Source organism: Glycine max, chromosome 9 (genome assembly GCF_000004515.6).
Source record: "Glycine max cultivar Williams 82 chromosome 9, Glycine_max_v4.0, whole genome shotgun sequence".
NCBI lineage: Eukaryota > Viridiplantae > Streptophyta > Magnoliopsida > Fabales > Fabaceae > Glycine > Glycine max.
The window spans coordinates 6,403,661-6,420,102 of record NC_038245.2 but is presented as its reverse complement, the minus strand read 5'-3'; positions in this window follow the sequence as shown (position 1 = coordinate 6,420,102).

Here is a 16,442-nt window from a genome sequence, read left to right as displayed (position 1 = left end):
CTTTTTAAACACTAGTCAAAAGTGTTTCCACTTATCCACCATCGACGAGCATCCAGAAAGCCCAAACTAATATATAACGTGGAGACTTATTAAGTCATTATTCCCTAGTGACCATGTTCCATGGCTATGTCTTGGAGATTTCAACAATATACTGAGCCCTGATGAGAAGATTGGAGGGGGGGGCAATTGTGGAGCTATCTTAGGTACAAAACTTTATAAATGTTCTAGATGAAAGTTAGCTTCAAGATCTAGGCTATTCTAGAAATAAGTTCGCATGGAATAATAGACTGAAGAAACATTTCAACATTCAAGAAAGGTTGGGTCGTGTTGTTTCTAATGGAGAATAGAGGCAATTGTGGAAGAATTTTCAAGTCTCTTGCCTTACTAGGCATGGTTATGATCATAGCCAAATCCAAGTGGAGTTCTTGCTAAATAATAGAAGAGATGAAAAATGAGTTGTATTTACAAGTTTTAAAAAATGAGGTTAGAAGATGAGGAGAGTACGACATCATGGCAACAACCTAGAGAAGGGGAAGTAATATTTGTGATAATTTGGAGAGGACAGGAACAACGTTATGGTGTTAGGAAGGAAAAAATCAGAAATTTTAAGGGGGCAAAAAGGAAGCTTGATGGCCTCAAGAAAAAACATTGATGAGTTGCTTTGCAATGAAGAAATTTATTGGGCCCAATGTTCAACAACCAATTGGTTGGAGGATGGAAACAAAAATACCAAGTATTTCCACCAAAAAGCTTCCCAAAGAAACAAGGTGAATACAATTAAGAAGATTAGAGATGATGAAGGTATTTATCATGATAATGAAAAGGATATTGCAAGTATATTGTCCAATTATTTTCTCTACACTTTTTACTTCATCAAATCCAACAGGTTTGGATTTTATAGACAACCATGTGGGGGGTCGTATTAATGATGAGATGTTAAGATTACTGGGAAAAAGTTTCATTGGTGAAAAGGTAGAGGAAGCTTTCTTTCAGATGCACCCCACAAAGGCTCTTGGCCCAGATGGGACACCTGCTTATTTTTATCAACAGTTATGGGATCTTGTTCGACCTTATGTGAAACAAATAGTGCTGGAGGTTCTGAACAATGGTAGGGATCCTTCTTTTCTGAGCTAGACCTTCATTGCTCTTATCCTGAAGAATAAGAGACCTTCCCACATAAGCGAATTCAGGTCTATTAGTCTTTATAATGTCTTGTTCAAGATTATTACTAAGAAAATGGCTAATAGACTCAAGAAGATTCTTCCTGATATTATTGGTGAGACTCAATGTGTTTTTGTCCCTCAAAGAATTATGACTGATAATGCCTTTATTGCTTTTGAGTGTTTCCATTATATGAAAAATAAGAATCCATGGAAACATAGATTCATGAGACTCAAACTTGATATGTCCAAAGCCTACGATAGAGTAGAATGAGCTTTTTTAAAGTCTTGTTTTCTATGGGATTCCCAACTGCTTATGTAACACCTCGAACGAATCAAATCAGAATGAGAGGGATTCAAAGGTTCTACAAGTATGAAACTGCACAGTTGATGATGATTTAAAGGAATTAATTTGTACTACCTATAAAAATAAGATGCATATACTTTTCAGTAGCCTATCAATTAAGAATTTCACAGTTAAACATGTTAGGCTTGGAGTAATTATGGGATGGGTGACCTTTTAGGAAGTTTCCCCAAAAAGTGTGTGAGTGGGGACAAAGCACGCTGAAAAGTCTCGTGCTGGTATGTGGGGATAGTTAATGATCTTAAGAGCAGTCAAGCGATGTCAGAGCTGGTTGCCAAGGTCTCAAAAAGGACTACGTACGGAGAATTCTAATCGGTGGAGGGTTCTGACCAACAATGATGTTGAGTGAAGTGTCATCGTATGAAGTGTAGTAGTATGAGAGTCGTTGAGAAGTCAACAATCATGAACGTTACAACTTGGGTCTCCCTCATTATGAGGTGTGTGCAAACATTGTCTTTTTCTATCCTTGTGAATGGTTTCCCCCGTGATGTTTTCTGTCCATATAGAGGGCTTAAGCAATGTGATCATCTTTCACCCTATTTGTTCATCTTATGTGTTGTAGTGCTATCTACTTTGATCATCAAAGCTGATGAACAAGGGTCTTTGCATGGCTTAAGAATATGTCCCTATGCATTTTTTTATTTCACACTTGTTTTTTTGCAAATGACAACATTGTTTTCTCCAGAGCAACAAAAAGGGAAGCCACAATTCTGTTCAACATTTTGAAAAAATATGAAGATATCTTGAGACAAAAATGTAGAAGCAAATGCCTTTGGTGTTTTGATGATGATCATGATGATTTGATGCAAATGATGCAAATGGGCTTTTCAAGTTTATATTCAAGACAATGATTCAAGAATACAAGCCACAACATCAAGATGATCACTAGTATTTTAGGAAGGGAATTCCTATTTGATATAGCAAAAGGTTTGGTCAAGTAATTTAAGTTAAAAAATGTTTTTCAAGAGATTTACTCTCTGGTAATCGATTACCAGAGGATGTAATCGATTACCAATGGCCAAAAATGCTTTACAACAGCTACTAAATATTTGAATTCAAATTTTAGACTGTGTAATCGATTACACAATATTGATAATCGATTACAAGCAGTTAATAAACGTTTTAATTCAAATTTTAAAAGCTGTAATCGATTACACAAATCCTGTAATCGATTACCAGACAAGTTTTTCAGAAAAATGTTTCTAAGAGTCACAACTTCTCAAAAGGTTTTTACATGACCACCAATGGTCTATATATATATGACTTAGAACACGAATTTGCTTAGAGTTTTTCAGAACAACAAGTGTTTATTCTCTCAAAGAGCAAAATCGTTTTATCCTCTTAAGAATTCCTTGGCCAATCCACTTGCAATTCATTAAGGAATCATTTGAGTGTTCAAATTGTATAATCTATCTCTTTCAAGAGAGATTCATTCTTCTTCTCTTTCTAATTCTCTAAGGGATTAAGAGATCGAGGGTCTCTTGTTGTAAAAGAATTCTAAACACAAAGGAAGGATTGTCCTTGTGTGTTTATAACTTGTAAAAGGATTTTACAAGATAGTGGAACTCTCAAGCGGGTTGCTTGGGGACTGGATGTAGGCACAAGGGTGTGGCTGCACCAGTATAAATTTGAGTTTGCACTTTCTCTTCCCTTAAACTCTTTTATTTATTATTGTTTTATATTTATATTCAGATTGTTCTATTTGAATCAATATTTAAGAAGTTCATTGTTAATGGAATTTGTAACTTGAATAGAAAGTGAAATAGAATTTTAATTGGGGAAATAGTTTGTAATATCTTAATTCAACCCCCCCTTCTTAAGATATCTGAGGCCGCTTGTCTAACAAGTGGTATCAGAGCTTCATTCTTGTATAAAGTTTAGAAGCTTCAAGAAAAATGGCCTCAGCAAACTTCTTATTTCTAGAAGGAAATTCTATCAATAAACCTCCAATCTTTAATGGAGAGGGTTACCACTACTGGAAAACCCGAATACAAATTTTTATTGAGGCAATAGACTTATGTATTTGGGAAGCCATAGAAATAGGGCCTTATATACCCACCACAGTAGAAATAATTACAATAGATGGAAGCACATCAAGTGAAAGCATAACAATAGAAAAACCTAGAGATAAATGGTCTGAAGAGGATAGAAGATGAGTACAATACAATTTAAAAGCCAAAAGCATAATAACATCTGCCCTAGGAATGGATGAATATTTCAGGGTTTCAAATTGTAAAAGTGCTAAGGAAATGTGGGACACTATACAATTAACACATGAAGGAACTACAGATGTTAAAAGATCTAGGATAAACATACTAACTCATGAATATGAACTGTTTAGGATGAATGCAAATGAAAGCATTCAAGACATGCAAAAGAGATTTACGCATATAGTAAATCATCTTGCAGCCTTAGGGAAAGAATTTCAAAATGAAGATCTCATAAACAAAGTGTTAAGATGTTTAAGTAGAGAATGACAACCTAAAGTAACAACCATTACTGAATCAAGCGATTTATCTAACATGTCTCTTGCTACTCTATTTGGAAAGTTACAGGAACATGAAATGGAATTATTGAGATTACGCCAACATGAAGAAAATGACAAGAAAAAGAAGGGAATTGCTCTTAAGGCCTCATCTTCAATCCAAGAAGAAAGTGATAAGGAAAATGATCTAGATGAAGATGATTATCTAAGCCTTTTTGTAAAAAGATTCAACAAGTTTCTTAAAGTAAGAGGAAATCAAAGGCGACCCAATTTTAAATCTAAAAGAAGGACAGAAACTTCATCCTCTACTCCAAAGTGCTTTGAGTGTAATCAACCTGGACATCTGAGGGTTGATTGTCCCATCTTCAAGAAAAAGATGGAGAAGTCTGAAAAGAAAAATCTTAGTGAAAAGAAATTGAAGAAAGCATACATCACATGGGATGAAAATGATATGGAATCTTCTGAAGATTCAAAAAATGAAGAGATAAACCTCTGCCTTATGGCTAAAAGTTATGAAAGTGATGAAGAGGTAACATCTTCAAATAACTTATCCATTTCTTTTGATGAATTACAATATCCATTTGTTGATTTGCATAAAGAGTCAATTAAACTTGTAAAGTTAGTTTCATCTTCTAAGAAAACAATTTCAAATTTAGAAAATGAAATTTCAAAATTAAACAAAGAATTAGATCATCTTAGAAATGAAGTCTCAATTTCTAAATCAAATGAAAAAATTCATATCTCTACTATTTTTGACAAGAAAATATCAGATTCTTGTAGTTGTTGTGAAAAATATGAAAAAGAAATTAAAGAGTTGAAAAACTCACTTGCAAAATTTTCTTATAGTAAAAATAATTTAGTGTCATATTAGGAAAACAAAGATATGTCTCCAATAAGGCTGGACTAGGATATAAATCTGAAAAACAACAAAAATTTCATAAAAACTTCTCTACTTCCACACAAAAATATAATTCTAGTTCTATCACTTGTTTTTACTGTGGAAGAAAAGGACATGGCATATCTACTTGCTACTTTAAGAAAAACTACAACAACATTAAAATGATATGGGTCCCAAAAGGTCAGTTTACACTAACACACAAGGACCCAATAAAGTTTGGGTACCTAAGTCAAAAACTTGATTATGTAGGTGTCTTTGAGGAAGGAGTGGTACATAGATAGCGGATGCTCAAAACATATGACTGGAGATGCATCAAAGTTTACACATATCTCTCCAAAGAAAAGCGGACATGTAACATATGGTGACAACAACAAAGGTAGAATCCTTGGATTTGGTAAAATAGGTACAAATTCTTCAAACTCCATTGAAAATGTTCTACTTGTTGAAGGTCTTAAGCACAACCTGCATAGTGTTAGTCAATTATGTGACAAAGGCTATCTAGTATCATTTGATTCTCAAAAATGTCTTATAGAACATAAGCATGACATTAATATAAAGCATGTAGGACATAGAGTCAACAATGTATACATGATAGACTTAAGCCTAAAACTAGATAACAATCATTGTTTTCTTAGCAAAGATGATGATCTATGGTTATGGCATAAAAGAATTGCTCACATAAACATGGATCACTTAAACAAATTAATTTCAAAAGATTTAGTAGTCGGTTTGCCTAAATTGAAATTTGAAAAAGATAAACTATGTGATGCATGTCAAAAGGGTAAATAAACTAGAGTCTCATTCAAACCTAAAAATATTGTTTCAACCACTCAACCCTTACAATTATTGCATATGGATTTATTTGGTCCATCTAGAACCATGAGTTTTGGAGGAAATTACTATGCCCTTGTTATAGTTGATGATTTCTCTAGATATACTTGGACATTATTTATTACTCATAAAAGTGATGCATTCCAAGCATTTAGAAAACTTGCTAAAGTTATACAAAACAAGAAAAATCTTAAGATTGCATCTATTAGATGTGATCATGGGGGTGAGTTTGAAAACAAAGATTTTGAATCATTTTGTGAAGAACATGGTATTGAACACAATTTTTCTGCACCTAGAACCCCTCAACAAAATGGAGTTGTTGAGAGGAAAAATAGGTCATTGGAAGAAATTGCTAGAACTTTATTAAATGATACTTTTCTTCCAAAATATTTTTAGGCTGAAGTGGTCAATACTGCATGTTACATCATGAATAAGGCCTTAATAAGACCCATTTTAAAGAAAACCCCATATGAGTTATATAATGGTAGAAAACCCAACATTTCACATCTACATGTTTTTGGTTGCAAATGTTTTGTGCTTAATAATGGTAAAGATAATCTAGGAAAATTTGATGCAAAATTTGATGAAGGCATCTTTCTTGGATATTCATTACAAAGCAGAGCATATAGGATACATAATAAAAGAACTATGAATATTGAGGAATCCATTCATGTTACCTTTGATGAATCTAATGCTATCTTGTCAAGAAAGAATATGCTAGATGATATTGCAGAATCTTTAGAAAAAATGCATATTCATGGACAAGATACTAAAGGAAAAGGTAAAGGAAACAATGAAGATCCTCCAGAAGAAGTCAAATCCAATGATGAACTTCCAAAAGAATGGAAAGCTTCAAAAGATCATCCCCTTGACAACATTATTGGTGATATCTCAAAAGGGGTAACAACTAGACATTCTCTTAAAGATTTATGCAATAATATGGCTTTTGTATCTATGATTGAACCTAAAAATATAAAAGAAGCCATAGTAGATGATAACTAGATTATCGCCATGCAAGAAGAACTGAATCAATTTGAAAGAAACAATGTGTGGGAACTTGTAGAGAAACCTAAAAATTATCCCATCATAGGAACAAAATGGGTATTTAGAAATAAGTTAGATGAACATGGAATAATCATTAGAAATAAGGCTAGATTAGTTCCAAAAGGATATAATCAAGAAGAAGGTATAGATTATGAGGAAACATATGCTCCAGTTGCTAGATTAGAAGCCATTAGAATGCTCTTAGCATATTTATCCATAATGAATTTTAAGCTTTATCAAATTGATGTTAAAAGTTCTTTTCTAAATGGCTTAATTCAAGAAGAAGTATATGTTGAACAACCACCAGGTTTTGAAATATTGGATAAGCCAAATCATGTTTATGGATTGAAAAAGGCTTTATATGGCTTGAAACAAGCCCCTAGGGCTTGGTACGAGCGTCTAAGTAAGTTCCTTTTAGAAAAGGAGTTTTCTAGAGGAAAAGTGGATACTACTCTTTTTATAAAGAGAAAATCACATGATATTTTATTAGTTCAAATTTATATTGATGACATTATTTTTGGATCCACTAACGAATTGTTGTGCAAGGAATTCTCTCATGACATGCAAAGTGAGTTTGAAATGTCAATGATGGGAGAACTTATCTTCTTTCTTAGATTACAAATTAAACAAACTAAGGATGGTATCTTTGTCAATCAATCCAAGTATTGCAAAGAGTTAATCCACAAATTCGACATGGAAAATGCTAAGCACATGGCTACACCAATGAGCACTACTTGCTATCTAGATAAAGATGAAATCGGTTAGTCAATAGATGTTAAGCAATATCGAGGTATCATCGGATTCACTTCTTTATTTATCTGCTAGCAGGCCTGATATAATGTTTAGTGTGTGTATGTGTGCTAGATTTCAATCAAATCCTAAACAATCACATCTTAGTGTTGTTAAAAGAATCATTAGATATTTGGTAGGCACTACAAACATAAGTTTATGGTATCCTAGAAATTCCACATGCACCTTAATTGGATATTCTGATTCAGACTTTGCTGGTTCTAAAACAGATAGAAAGAGCACTAGTGGAACTTATCAATTCATTGGATCTGCTCTAGTTTCTTGGCACAGCAAGAAACAAAATAGTGTTGCTTTATCCACTACAGAAGCGGAATATATTTCTGTCGGCAGTTGTTGTGCTCAAATCTTATGGATGAAGCAACAACTTTCTGATTATGGAATTCTTCTTGACCATATACCTATTAGATGTGATAATACAAGTGCAATTAATCTCTCCAAGAATCCAGTTCAACACTCTAGAACTAAACATATAGAAATTAGACACCATTTTCTTAGAGATCATGTCCTAAAGGGAGATTGTGTATTAGAGTTTGTTGATACTAAGAATCAACTTGCTGATATTTTCACAAAACCTCTCCCCAAATAAGCATTCTTCTCTATTAGAAGGGAATTAGGTCTCTTAGATGTTAGTGATTTAGAAAAATAAGGATTGATTAATTAATTTACTCTTATGATTGATTGTTTATATGTTACTTTGATTGATTTTGTTTAAATTCTTGTTATTATAGAATTTATGAATTCCTATGTGTTTTATAGTTGAATGATTGAATTAAGTGCATTAGTAGTGATAATTAATCATATTAGATATATTTAGCATAGACATAGGTATTTTTTTTTTGAAACTAGCCTAGTTTATGCTCTGGTAATCGATTACCATCCAGTGTAATCGATTACACAAGAATAGACAGCCTGTAATCAATTACAACATCCTGTAATTGATTACCAGAAGGCTTATTACTCCTGTAATCGATTACCAAGCCTTGTAATCGATTACAACTCGTCCTCGTCTATAAATACTCACGAAATTAGAGTTACTGCGCAGCCAAGGCCTCTCCTCGTGCCTCCTCCATCCTTAAATCTTCCAACCTTCTTATCTTACTCAAATCTTCACCAAATCACGTCCCGTAAAGCCCAATCTTCCTCTTTTTCACTCCTCTTTCACTTCCACCGATTGAAATCCACTAAAACTTCATCAAATGGCAGAACCATCGAAGAAGAGAAAAGGATCATCCTCCACCGCCGCTGCTGTTGCCCATCGCCGCCATGGACCATCCGAAGCACCCACAACACCTATTCATCCCTCTTTGTCATCTCCAAGATCATCCACTTTGTTTTCATCCGATGATCAGCGTCTACGGTACCTTTCTCAATTTTCTTCTAGGATCATCTTAGACCCTAAGTACCTAGACGTAGATTTCTTTAATGATGAAACATTTGATTGCTATCAAGTGTTTCAAAATTCCGGCTTGGTTGATTTCATGTCCTTAAAATTGCCACATTATCCTGAACTTGTAAAGGTCTTCTACTGCAATTTAAAAATTCAGGATGACATTATTTCTTCAGAGGTGCATGGTATTCCCATGATCATTGATCAGTCATTGTTCTTTTCTTTAACTCATTTACCCAGTCAAGGTGCACCTTTTGAGGGCACCATTGTTGATGCCTGGAAATTTGATTATTCTAGTCATGATGCTCGCCGTATGGTCTGCAATGACCAGGCTGAAATGACCGGTAGATTGCTGGTCGGGTCATTAACATTTGATAATCGCATCATGCACTATATAATTGTTAGAATTTTGCTTCCCCGGTCTTCAAATTTAGCATAAGCCTCTGAGGAGGATTTGATTCTGATGTGGGCTTTCCTTACCGGTCGTCAGATCGACTGGCCCCATTTGGTTTGGTACCGAATGCTTAAGGCATTACGGGCCAATGCACCTCTACCTTACCCTCAATTGATAACTTTGTTTCTGCGTCATTTTCAAATTCCGCTTGATGATGAACCATCTGTTCAAGTCAAGCGTTCCTTTGCAATTGGTGCTGGTGCAGTGACTTCCTTTGGATACCGTAAGGATCGAAATGGTCAATGGCTAAAGAAAGACGCACTCCCTCCTCAAGATGAGCGTACTCCTTCACCTCCTCCTCAGCGAGATGATTCAGCACTCATGAATGAAGTCCTTTCCGAATTACAAGGACTTCGTTCTTATGCTGGTGAATGTTTCGACTCATTGGATACACGTTTTGCCGGCATGGATATTCGCCTCACACAGCTTGAAGAGGATGTGGGTTACATTCGTCAGAGTTTCGATCTTCCACCACCACCTCCACCTTCTTAGCATTTAGTTTCTAATTTTATGTCTCTTATAAGCCGTGTATTTTGGCTATGCTACTTAGATTAGTATGTTCAGTACTTTATTTATCTTGTAGTATTTGGATTTCAGACTTTTATGCTTTGATACTATGTGGTTTTTGAATTTTGAACTGTTTGGATTCTGGTTTGGTTATGTCTTATTTATGAGTTTGGTTGGTTATGCCTTATACTTTGATATTGATCTGTTTCTACTTCATTATTATATCTAGTTTGATTCCCAAGTACTTTGGTCTTTTGATGTTGCCAAAGCGGGAGAAAAATGGGGTGTAGAAAGGCTTAGAAAAAGCTTAGAAATCAAGTGATTAGAAAGGCTTAGTAGAAAGGCTTAGAAAAAGCTTAGAAATCAAGTGATCATCAATTCCAAAACATAGGGGGAGTGAACGCAAATTTTATATATATACATTGCTTGCTTGAATCTTGATTTCAGGACTTATATTGTCATCATCAAAAATGGGGAGATTGTAGAAGCAAATGCCTTTGGTGTTTTGATGATGATCATGATGATTTGATGCAAATGATGCAAATGGGCTTTTCAAGTTTATATTCAAGACAATGATTCAAGAATACAAGCCACAACATCAAGATGATCACTAGTATTTTAGGAAGGGAATTCCTATTTGATATAGCAAAAGGTTTGGCCAAGTAATTTAAGTTAAAAAGTGTTTTTCAAGAGATTTACTCTATGGTAATCGATTACCAGAGGATGTAATCGATTACCAGTGACCAAAAATGTTTTATAACAGCTACTAAATATTTGAATTCAAATTTTAGACTGTGTAATCGATTACACAATATTGGTAATCGATTACAAGCAGTTAATAAACGTTTTAATTCAAATTTTAAAAGTTGTAATCGATTACACAAATCCTGTAATCGATTACCAGACAAGTTTTTCAGAAAAATGTTTCTAAGAGTCACAACTTCTCAAAAGGTTTTTACATGACCACCAATGGTCTATATATATATATATGACTTAGAACACGAATTTGCTCAGAGTTTTTCAGAACAACAAGTGTTTATTCTCTCAAAGAGGAAAATCGTTTTATCCTCTTAAGAATTCCTTGGCCAATCCCACTTGCAATTCATTAAGGAATCATTTGAGTGCTCAAATTGTAAAATCTATCTCTTTCAAGAGAGATTCATTCTTCTTCTCTTTCTAATTCTCTAAGGGATTAAGAGATCGAGGGTCTCTTGTTGTAAAAGAATTCTAAACACAAAGGAAGGATTGTCCTTGTGTGTTTAGAACTTGTAAAAGGATTTTACAAGATAGTGGAACTCTCAAGTGGGTTGCTTGGGGACTGGACGTAGGCACAAGGGTGTGGCCGGACCAGTATAAATTTGAGTTTGCACTTTCTCTTCCCTTAAACTCTTTTATTTATTATTGTTTTATATTTATATTCAGATGGTTCTATTTGAATCAATATTTAAGAAGTTCATTGTTAAGGGAATTTGTAACTTGAATAGAAAGTGAAATAGAATTTTAATTGGGGAAATAGTTTATAATATCTTAATTCAACCCCCCCCCCCCCTTCTTAAGATATCTTATGCCTCTTGTCTAACAAAAAATAAACATGGACAAATCATAACTCTTTTGTTGTTAAAATGTGCCCAGTACCATATTTGATGAGTTAGCTTCACTTCTTGGAGTAAAGATAATGGAAAATCATGAGAAATATCTGGGTCTTCCTACTCTTTTTGGGAGATAAAAGACTCATACTTTTAATTTCTCCAAAACAAAGTGTGGAAGAAACTGAAAGAGTGGAAGGAAAAAAAATGCTTTCTAGAGGGACAGGTCCTTGTTGTTGGTGCAAAAACACTGCATGAAATCAGGAAGGCATGGGAAGTTGAAACACTTGTGTTTAGATGGAAATACAAACAACTTGTGATTTATGCCTCCTAGGAATCCAATTCTTAATGAGTAGCTTACACTTGCTGCAACAATGGATGCATGGAAGAAGCGACACACATGGTGTATGGCTTTCACTCAATATTGCTCAACTTTCCTCTTGATTGCTTGGTGTTTACCAAAAGAAGTCGGAATAGGGTTGCACACAAATTAGCAAATCTTGCCTTTTCTATTTCCAAATCTTACTGGGTAGAGGAGGTCCCTAGTCCTTTAGGCCCCACTATTTTGGATGATGTACTGCATTCCAATTTTTAATAAAATCATAGTATTCTAGTTTTAAAAATAAATAAAACATTATCATTAGCAAAACAATAACTTATCGAAACTTTTTTTTCTATTATCATCTTTCTTGAACAAAATATCTATCGTCTTTGTCAATAATTACTCCAAAAAAAAAAATTAACTCATCACTTCTAATTTAGCTTTAATAATGGCTTTCACACTTTTTTTTATAATATTCCACACCTAATTTATCTTCGGTTAAAAATGCATTAATTCTCCCTTTGCCCATTCATATTGATTTTAAGCATAAATATTGGGATTTTTTTCTTCTTCTTTGGAAAATTTGTTTGCAAAATAAAACACCTATTTGAGTCACTATATGACATTAATACAAAATATCCAATTGAAAATTAGACAAAAAGTCTCCCCCGTAAAAATAAGTTATTTTTTGAATCTGAAAATTTATAACAAAATTATTTCTCAATAGTTTTTTTATCCTCTTTAGTTGTTTCACACTTATTTTTATTATGTAAAAGTTTGATTTTTGTTTTTTTCATTCAAACAAAATTAATTATCTTAAAATTATTTTTAAGCAAACTTATCCGAATAATAGCGGATTCTGATTATAATAAATTATAACAATAATCAATTTGATTGTTAAAATAATTTAATTTTAACAAGTATTCTATAAAAAAAAACACTCTAAAAAGAAAATCGTCTACTTGTTTAATTTTTGTTTCTTACTGGAATATTCTCGCCACCCTTGTGAGAAAACTCCAAGTCCATTGACTGCTCCTCTCGCCTATATATACACCACTCCCTACATTTCATTTTTACCGAACTAAAAACAACATTTTGGGGCAAATTGCCCTAAAGGGGGCACTTTTACAAACTTATTCTCCAAATAGGGCTGTTTTCAAAATAATTTCACAATGGTGTTGTTTTCTACGTAAAGTGCATGCAAAAACCATGCAAACCGCCAGCCTCATTGGCACGTTTGCTGTGGCTATGACACATGGTGAAGACGCCACTGCCACTGGTGGGTTCCTTGGTGTCGCTAGCCCCATTGGCGATTTCACCATGCAGGGGGGAGTAGCCAGTCAATCTAGCAAGTTACAGGCTAGGGTGCAGGCTTGTCAGCCTTTTCAGGCTTTTCAGTTGGCAGGGGCTGGGGTATAGGCAAAAGGGAAGTAGCCACTGACATTGACGAGTTAGGCTAAATGGGAGTAGCCAGTGGCTTTAGCGATTTAGGCTAAATGGAAGTAGCCATTGACTTTGGCAATTTAGGGTCTTTAAATAGGTAGCGCGTCTTCAAAATTGCTTCAGTGTTTTGAAAACTTGCTGAAACCCTCAAAATTTGCCTTCTTGAAGTATAAATTTGTCAGCCTTCAAGGTTCGAAATTCCCAATCAAACAATTCTGTGGCATCAAAATTTTTTTTGAAGTAATTTTTTTAGGCCGGAATAAAGTTTGAATGTGAAGTTTTTATTAATATTTTAATTAAATTAGCTTTATATTCGATATGTTTGTTCGTGTGTGTTAAAAATTTGTGAGGGTTGAAGTAAAAGTGTGTCTAAAATAAATAAAAAAATTATGCCATCATGTTTATTTGAAGAAAATATTTTGAGTCCAAAAAAAATATTTTGAATATGAAGTTTTTAGTATTTTTTTAATTAGATTAGGTTGGTGTTGATGCTTTGTTAGTGTGTTAAAAATTGATGAACCTTGTACTTTCAACTGTGTTTAAAATAAAAAAAATTTGTAGCATCATATTTATTTGAAATAAGTATTTTGAGTGTGGAATTTTTTTTAATATGAAGTTGTAGTATTTTTTTAATTAAATTAGGTTGATGTTCATGGTTTGTTGGTGTGTGTTAAAAATTTATGAGCGTTCAACTTGAACGGTGTTTAAAATAAAATACTTTTTGGCATTATATTTATTTGAAGTAAGTATGTTGAGTGCGGAAAAAATTTCAATATGAAGTGTGCAGTATTTTTTTAATTAGATTAGGTTGGGGTTGATGTTGTGTGTCTTTATAATAATAACTTCGTTGATGCTTTGTAATGTAATTAAAATGTCTATTTTGAAAGTGTTCTTTGATGCTTTGTTCTGCCTTTTTAAATTTATAGTTTTATGTTTTTGACATCATATTTATTTTAATGTATTTGTAGTAATTTTTTAATTATTTTGAAGTTATTATTGTTAAAATTAATTATTTATAATACTAACTTCGTTCATGGTTTATGTTGCCTTTAAAATTACTACCTTGAAATTGTTCATGTTTTTTAAGTGTCTATCATCATATTTATTTGAAGTTAATAATTTTTTTTAGAATAAAGTTTTAATGTGAAGTTCCAGTAAAGGGACTTTTTGTGATTACATTTTATTATTTTGAATTTATTATGATTAATTATTTAAAATATTGTTTTTGTAGATACATCATGAATTCGGTTATAACAGTGTTGTATTTCAATGGAAGAGTATATGAAGAGAATGATGGTGTAATATTTGAAGGCAGTAAAAAAGTGATTCAGATTAAACATGAAATTAGTTTCAATGCTTTGAAGAAAAAAATTGGAGATAAGGTAAAGTTAGAAAATAATGAAATTATTTTTGCTATCAGTTGTAGATTTTTAGTGTCTGGAAAATATGTTGCGTTGCAAATTTGTGATGACGAAGATGTTGAAACCATGCTCGAAAGATTTCAACAACAAGATCAAATGTCAGTTCTGGAATTGTACATAGAAAAGGATGTGGCTGGTGGTTCTATGTTTCATTCTGCAAATTCTCTTACATCATGTGGAAATAATTTATCTAATAATGAGGCGCAATCGCCAAAAAATGTGAGCAATTTACATGGTGATGAAGATGATGATGATTATCTTGTGTCTAACTCATACGTTGAAGAGTCTTTAGACGAAGATGATAGTATTGATGGTATATCTGATACAAACAATGAAGTTACCGACATGATTCAATCAATATGAATTGTTTACCCAACAGAAGGTATAATTTCCTCTATAAAAAAATAGGTGAATACATTTATCATTTGATGACAATTGTATTTAATGCTAAATAAGTATGATTTGAAATTTGTTTTTTGAACTATTTGGTGTACAAGGAATTCAAAATCCATTTTGGAATGATGCTTTGCATTATAACAATATCAACTGGAGTCATCCTGATGAGGATGACATTTGTGGTTTGGAGATGCCATCGAGTTTTAATGTTGGCCAAGAATTATATGTTGGCATGGATTTTGATAGTAAAGATGCGGTCAAAAATGCAATCAAACTATATGTTATGAAGGTGCATCAAAGTTTCAAAGTTGTTGAAAGCAAATCGAACAAGTATGTCGTTTGTTGCTTGAATAAAAGCACAGAGTGTCCTTGCCTTTTCTATATGAGGGCAATTTTATCTAAAAAAACTGATTCATGGAAAGTCACACAATGGGGTGGACCACACACATGTCTCAATATGACCATGACACAAGATCACGAGAAGCGATTCAGATTTAATTGCTACTTATGTAGTAGGTACGTATTTTATGTTCATATTATACTACTTTTGCGTTAATTGTCATTTAAATTTTGTTATTTTATTGACAAGCATGATCAGAGAAGATCCATCAATAAAAGTTTATTTGATTCAAGAGAGGATTACAGTGAATTTGCCTACAAGGTGTCGTACAAAAAAGCTTGGTTGGCGAAACAAAAAGCCATTGCAATTGAATATGGCGATTGAGAAGAGCCATATGTGAAACTTTCGTCGTAGCTAACACACATGCAAAATCATTCTCCTAGATCATATTTTCAACTACTACATGACGATTTTATTATTGGGAATACGGTTAGTCGCGAACACCGTCAGTTTCATAGAGTGTTTTGGACTTTTGGTCAATGTAAAGAGGCTTTCAAGTATTGTAAGTCAATCATACAAGTTGGCGACACACATTTGTACGGAACATACCATGGGACCCTCTTAATGGCCACATCAGAAGATGGAAATGGTGGTGTCTTTCCTCTAGCATTCGCCATTGTCGAAGGTGAGACGTTAACAGCGTGGTCATGGTTTTTGGCACACTTGCGTGAACATGTTACAGATAAAAATGGTATTTGTCTCATATTTGATCGTCACACGAGTATAAAGTCTACTGTGGCTAATGAAGCACTTGGTTGGCAACCTCTCCACGGTTATCATGTTTATTTCGTCCGACACATAGTAAGCAATTTCAATCACAAATTCAATGATGCCAAACAAAAAGAAATGTTGAAGAAATTGGGTAAGATTTCATTTATGATGGTCACGTTAATTTAAGTTTCATATATACTTAAAATTGTTGTTGCTAACTAAT